Source organism: Rhipicephalus sanguineus, chromosome 4 (assembly GCF_013339695.2).
Source record: "Rhipicephalus sanguineus isolate Rsan-2018 chromosome 4, BIME_Rsan_1.4, whole genome shotgun sequence".
In the NCBI taxonomy this organism is placed as follows: domain Eukaryota; kingdom Metazoa; phylum Arthropoda; class Arachnida; order Ixodida; family Ixodidae; genus Rhipicephalus; species Rhipicephalus sanguineus.
In genome coordinates this window covers 187,439,721-187,446,123 of record NC_051179.1, presented here as the reverse complement: position 1 = coordinate 187,446,123, position 6,403 = coordinate 187,439,721, and the positions used below count along the sequence as shown (strand labels likewise).

Sequence of the window (6,403 nt, the reverse complement as noted above, 5' to 3'; positions counted from 1 at the left end):
CATTGCATGCCAAACGCATCACCCATCATATCGGGCTCTGGCCACAACCTGTGCCCGCGCTGACGCGATAGCGCGTGGGCGATCGAGAGGCTGGCATATGATTCCACGTGCGTACAGTCATGTGATGTACAACTAACGCTATTCGTTATTGGTATATGCTTGTAGGATTAATATAGGAGGCATCATCTAAATTATGTTGCTTGCTGAACAGTGGCGGCCGCGTTGAATTAACCAGCATTACTCTTGTTGGGAAAAATTCGGACATTTTTATTGTATCGCAGGGTATGTCCTTTCAGTAATGTCGATATATTATGGCTTGTTGCCTTTTTTATTCACTGGCGCAAAACTGCTAAACACGCACACACAGTGTTTATACGTATAGCAGCTTTTCCAAACTAATATTGGCGCATTTTGACTTCATACGTGTGCCTAACAGACTCGGAACAAGAGCTACACAAACAAAGGGGCAGCAAGCGCCTTCCGCGGCCTCTGATACACCAGCCAGATATTGAGCAAGAGGAAGAGCTCATTGACCTGCAGCTGTCAGCAGTAAACACCAAGCCTACTGCAAAACAGGTACTACCCTAATTGCGCTAAAATTTTGCCACGTTTCTGTCGAAAATTGCTTATTGGTCTTCATTTCTTTTTGCAGGCACACAAAAAATGAAACAGGATCAGGCAGCATCAAGAAGTGCTGTTTATGAGGAAATTTTGAGCAAGCATGCCTCTCGTGCCCTTGAAAAAAATAAAGCCGCCCGAGCTTTGCAAGTAGGCATTAAAATGTACACTTCTCAGTTTTATTCAGCACTTTTCAACTCCTTACTCTCTTTTCTTGTGCACAGACACCCTCAAACAGGCGTGTGGAGTTCAATGAAGACACCACAAACAAAGAACGCAAACACAAGCAAATGAGGAAAGAGACTTGACAGGAAGCTTATGAGAGTGTACTGAAAGAGCGCAATGAACTGCGACAAGCGGTTGCCAAAATCAATGAAAGAATTGATCGAATAGACGTGAAGCTTTCAATGAGTAAGTATACTGCCATTTCTTACATTGCTATATCTCTGTTGTCAAAGGCTGCTTTGGTAGAACCTCTAAAAAAGTGTCAATGGTCTGGACAGCGCGCACTATACCATTTCTAATGCTTGCGGCTGTTCGTGCTTTATTTGACACCGATAGCACATCTTATTCTATGTGCTCTTTAGATTTATTTATAGTGTTACCGGCGTATACTTCTTAAGTGTTCTTTTCTATACCTGCAGTTGTAGAAATGCTACAGGCGAGAAGTGCCCCTCAGCCTGAAAAGGCACAAAAAAGTGCCCCGCTTCTCGAGCAAGCACAACAGTCCCCTACAGGTAAAGTCTGCACAACTGCATGAACATTAATGTTTCTAAACTTTTTTTGCTGGTCAAAAAGCTGAACCCTCAGCTTTTTGACTAGATATTGAGAATTAGAGTTGTATCTTGATAACAGCCACTGTAAATTGTTTGTACACTTCTCTACTGTGGGTGCAGATCTGTGGGAGGATGGCCAAGACCTTAATGGTTTGGATTACGAAGTTGAACCGTCACACACAGCCCCCACACCACCACCAGCAGCACACATGGACACTACATCCAAGCCTGCTGCAGACGAACTCCCCACAGGTAGAAGCCCAAACGCTTTGAATGTCATTATGTTGCTATTATTTTGCTGTAAACATCAACTTCACTCCTTATTTCTCATCAGCTGCAGACCCAAATGCCCACACTCCTTTTACTGACATTGGTGATGGTAAGGTAAGTGCACGACTGTGTTCCCTTCATTTCTTTTTTAAAGATTTTGTTTTCATTTACAGTATCACGTGAAAGGCGGCCTCATGATTGGAAGCAAGCAGGCGGAAAAAATCCTGGGCCATAAAAAACCTTCACTCGTTGTAAAGGATATGGCCCAAGCCATATGGGGTCGCGAAGGATTGGCAGAGCGAAGTTGTGGAGGCAAATTAGCCCCCAAGGACTACAAGAACCCCAACGCAGTCGTGCGGAAGCAACTGAGTCCGCACAAGGTTGCTTTGATTATTGGTAAGATTGTGGTCAATTTAATTGTGCTGTACATAATTATGTATCCCACGGCTGTTTTAATTTCTGCCTCTTTTGCAGACACCGTGACACATTGGGGGTCGAGGGGGCGGAGTCGCAGTTAAGGAAACGCTGTACAATTTGTCTACCATTTTGTCTCAAAAAATTCAAGACGTCAGTAGGACAAAGAGAAAGGAAGATTGAATGCTTCAAAAATCTTTTCTTTTGACTTCACATTATTTCCTTTTTTTAAGTGCCATTCACTTATCAATAAATTATTGTAAAAACAAGTTTTTGTTTCTAATATTCATTGAAGTGCACCAGTGGTTCCTAAGACCACTTGGCAAGAGGATACGTTAGGCAGGCGGTCCCACTTGCGAAGTGAGACCACTTGGCAAGTTGAACCACTTGAAGTGGATTATTGAACCTGGATTTGAAGTGGAACCACTTGGCAAGTGGTTCCACTTTGCAAGTGGGACCACTTGCCAAGTGGGACCACTTCAAATCCAGGTTCAATAATCCACTTCAAGTGGTTCCACTTGGAGAAAATGTTCGCCTGGGATCTTGATTTAATAAAGAGATGTTATGCGAGCCACTGTGGTTGGAAGTTAATAAAGTCCAAAATTATTTTGGATTAGTTCGAAGGATGTCCAGTAGGTCTCTGTTGTAGAAGTGCCGTTTAGTGCTCCTCAGCAATTTAGTATAATTACTCAGACACTCGAAATACTTTTCCCATTTTAATGCTGAAGCGGAGTTCTTGGCTTCCCTGAATAATCGCTTTTTCTTATTGCACAGTTTTCTTAATGAATTTGTAAACCACGGTTTCCCGGCATCACCGCAAATGCAAACTAAGGGTACATATGATTCTACTAGCGAGATAAGTTTTGCTTTATACGAAGACCAGTTTTCATCGATAGTCCTGTTAGGAGCTGATTGTTCAAAGTGTTGAAGAAATACGGCCATTTCCTCATTGATTCGGGAAAAATCTGCTTTTTTGTAGTCACGAATGTACTTTACTGAAAGTTGTCGTGAAAGAATGGAAACTGCAAGGCTGAAAATTACCAACTTATGATCGCTAAGGCCATCGATGGATGACAATGATTGAATTTTCTCAGGATTTGACACAAGGACCAAATCGAGAGTGTTACTGCCACGAGTTGGTATTCCTACAGTTTGAGCAAGGTTAAAAGAGAGAATAAGATCCAAAAACTGACTGGAATGACGCGAAGGTGCAGTGATGTTGACCCAATCAATGTCTGGAAAGTTGAAATCACCGCAAACCATGAGGTTTGCGCTAGGAAACTGATTCTGCATATCAAGTAGAGTGCTGCTTAGGTCGTCAATGAAGGAGCGATCAGAATCAGGTGGTCGGTAGCAGGCTATGATAATAGTGGTGCGATGAGCAAGTGATATGTTCACACAAAGGATTTCGCTTTTAGACATATTTGCAACTGGAGAAGAAACCAGGGTATCCTTAACAAGAACCAACACGCCGCCTCCCCTGCGGTCAAGTCTGTCACGCCGAAAAAATGAGAAAGATTGCTTATCTTGCAAAAGTTCATCATTGCGATATCACTTGTGAGCCAAGTTTCAGTGAAGATGGCGATATCGGCGATATAAGCATAAAATGCTCGCTTGGTTGCTTATATACATATTTTCGACACACGGCGCAGCTTTTTAGCATATTTTCAATGTCTGCGTTAAGTCCGGGCCAGGATACCAATCGTCGGGCTCATGCCTTGCGTTTGTTTACGCCCAAATGCCCTTCGTGTATACGTTGGAGCATTTCTTTCCTCATACACTTTGGGACAACTACTTTGGTGCCTTTCAACACCACTCCCTCTATCAAAGACAGCTCAGCAGTGAAAGGTTTCATGCAGCCATCAATACTACCACTGCCGCTGATGTAGCGAATCACTTCTTTCAAGTCCGGGTCGCTTGCCGTCGCAGCAACTAAACGATCCAGGGTTTTTTTGCTTACCAGGTCCGAGACTGCACCAATTGCGTGAACTTCTATTTCTTCGGTTGAGCCAACAGTGTCCCGGAGTTGGTTGACGGGTGAGGACCTCGAGAGCATGTCGGCCAGCAGCAATTCTTTCCCTGGTACAAATTCAAGCACATAGTCGTAGTTCAGTAAGCGCAGTAAGAAACGCTGAAGACGTGGCGGCATATCACCGATTCTTTTGGATGCAATGACTAACAGTGGGCGGTGATCTCTCTCTATGACTATCTTGCGCCCGTATACAAAATGATGAAATTTTTCACAACCGAACGTTATTCCCATCGCCTCTTTCTCAATTTGCGAGTACCTTTGTTCAGTTTCATTCATCACGCGCAGTGCATACGCAACAGGCCGCCAACTGTCACCGTGCAGCTGTAGAAGTGCGGCGCCCAGTCCATGTTTAGAAGCATCCGCAGAAATTTTTGTTTCCCTGGCAGCATCGAAAACGGCCAACAAAGAATTGTGGCGAATTGGGCCTGTATGTTGTCTGGCGTCGTCTTCTTTGTGTCTGTTTTTCCTGCGCTGCGAAGTGTTTAAGATGGCCAACAAAGGTGCGCTGCTGAGCCATGTGCCAATAGCTGTCCATTCGTTAGCATGGTTCTCTGACCATTCAAACTTGCTGTCTTTTTTGATGAGGCTGCGCAAGAGTTTCGTCCTTTCTGCCAAATGCGGAATGTATTTCCCAAATTAATTCGCAACGCCTAACATCCTGTGCACCGCAGCTTTGTCCGTTGGCTGCGACATTTTGGCTAGGGACATACTCAGTGTGCCATTTGGCCTTATTCCATCATGGCTGATTACGTCACCCAAAAAGTCGACTTCAGCTAGCCCGAACCTGCACTTGCTCGCGTTAAAGGTCAAGCCGGCGTTTTTCGCCAGTTGCAATGCATTCCGAAGGCGCGTGTAGTGTTCTTCTTTAGTTGCGCCCCAGACGAAGATGTCATCTACATACACCCATACCCCAGGAGCCCTGTCAAAAACCTCGCTCAGTGTTTTTTGAAACACTTCCGCAGCCGATGCGATACCGAAGGGCAGCCTCAGAAAGCGGTAGCGACCAAAAGTCGTACCAAATGTGCAGATTTTTGATGTGGCGTCATCCAAAGAAATTTGGTGGAATCCGGAATTAGAATCGAGGCGAGAAAAGTATTTAGCGCCAGCGAGCTCGGCCTCAATATCTTCACGTTTAGGCATCTGATAGTGTTCACGTTTCAGGTATGCATTGATATGCCTTGGATCAATGCATACCCGTAGTGTGCCGTCCTTTTTACGTACAATAACAAAGGGACTCACCCAGTCCGTTGGTTCGGTCAGTTTCGTGATGATAGCGCCCCGTTCCATGCGGTCCAGCTCCTCCCGCAACGGTTCTTGCAGTGTCAAGGGTACGCGTCGTGCTGGCTGGACTACAGGTACCGAACCAGTACGTAATACCATCCGATACTGACGCCCTACACAGCCCGTTCCTTGGAACAGGTGAGGAAATTCCTCCATACTTCATTAGTACCAACTTCGACTGCATCCACCGTTCTCGCGACCAATCCCAGCGTCTCACTTGCACACAGTCCGAGTATTGCTTGGTTGCCTTTCTTGACTATAAAGAAGTCGAACTGACCGGACTGATTCTTAATGGCCACTGGCAAGGTAGCGACACCGAAGTGTTTGATAGCGTCACCGCTATATGACCGTAGAGTGGAGCTGCTTGGCTTCAAAATGTGTTTACCTTTGCACTTCCGATAGATCGAGTAGGGCAGCAAGTTTGCTTGGGAGCCTGTGTCTACCTTCAAGAAGGCATCTTGGTCGGCAACTTTAGCGTTTACGATCCAGTCCGTCGAGCTTCTCACACTGCAAGTTTTTACGTCGAGGATGTCGAAGGTGTCTTGCGCATTGACCACTTCGCCTACTGTAGGCCCTTTCTTGCAACACACTGCAAAGTGATTTGCGCCTCCACAGACAAAACACGTCTTTCCAAACGCCGGGCACCTGCTTCGCTCATGCAGCCGGTTGCATTTCATGCACTTAAACGGGCGCTTTTTTACCGACGTGACATGTTTCTAGGCCTGAGCCCACGCCTCGTTCTGTTGACTGGCCAGCTCAGCGTCTTTGCAAATTTGTTCCGCCTTGTCTAACGTAAGACTTTTCACTTTCAGGAGCTTCTGCCGCAACTTTGGGTGACGTATACCGAACACAACCTGGTCGCGTATCATTGACTCGGTCAATTCAGCGAAGTTGCAGCTCCGGGACAATTTTCGCACGTCGCGCAGGAAGTGCTCAAAGGGCTCAGCTTCGTCCTGGGTTCTTGACCGGAATATGTACCTTTCATAAACTTCGTTGACTTGTTCTTGACAGT

At 45.6% G+C, this 6,403-nt stretch overlaps 1 long non-coding RNA gene across 1 annotated transcript; it reads left to right on the top strand.

The window, feature by feature from the left end:
• The first annotated feature begins 649 nt into the window (after window positions 1-649).
• On the top strand, window positions 650-1,640 carry LOC125758423 (uncharacterized). Its single transcript, XR_007416043.1, has 4 exons — window positions 650-768; window positions 843-1,029; window positions 1,263-1,355; window positions 1,515-1,640. It is a non-coding gene; the product is annotated as an uncharacterized LOC125758423 (long non-coding RNA).
• The last annotated feature ends 4,763 nt before the right edge of the window (window positions 1,641-6,403 follow it).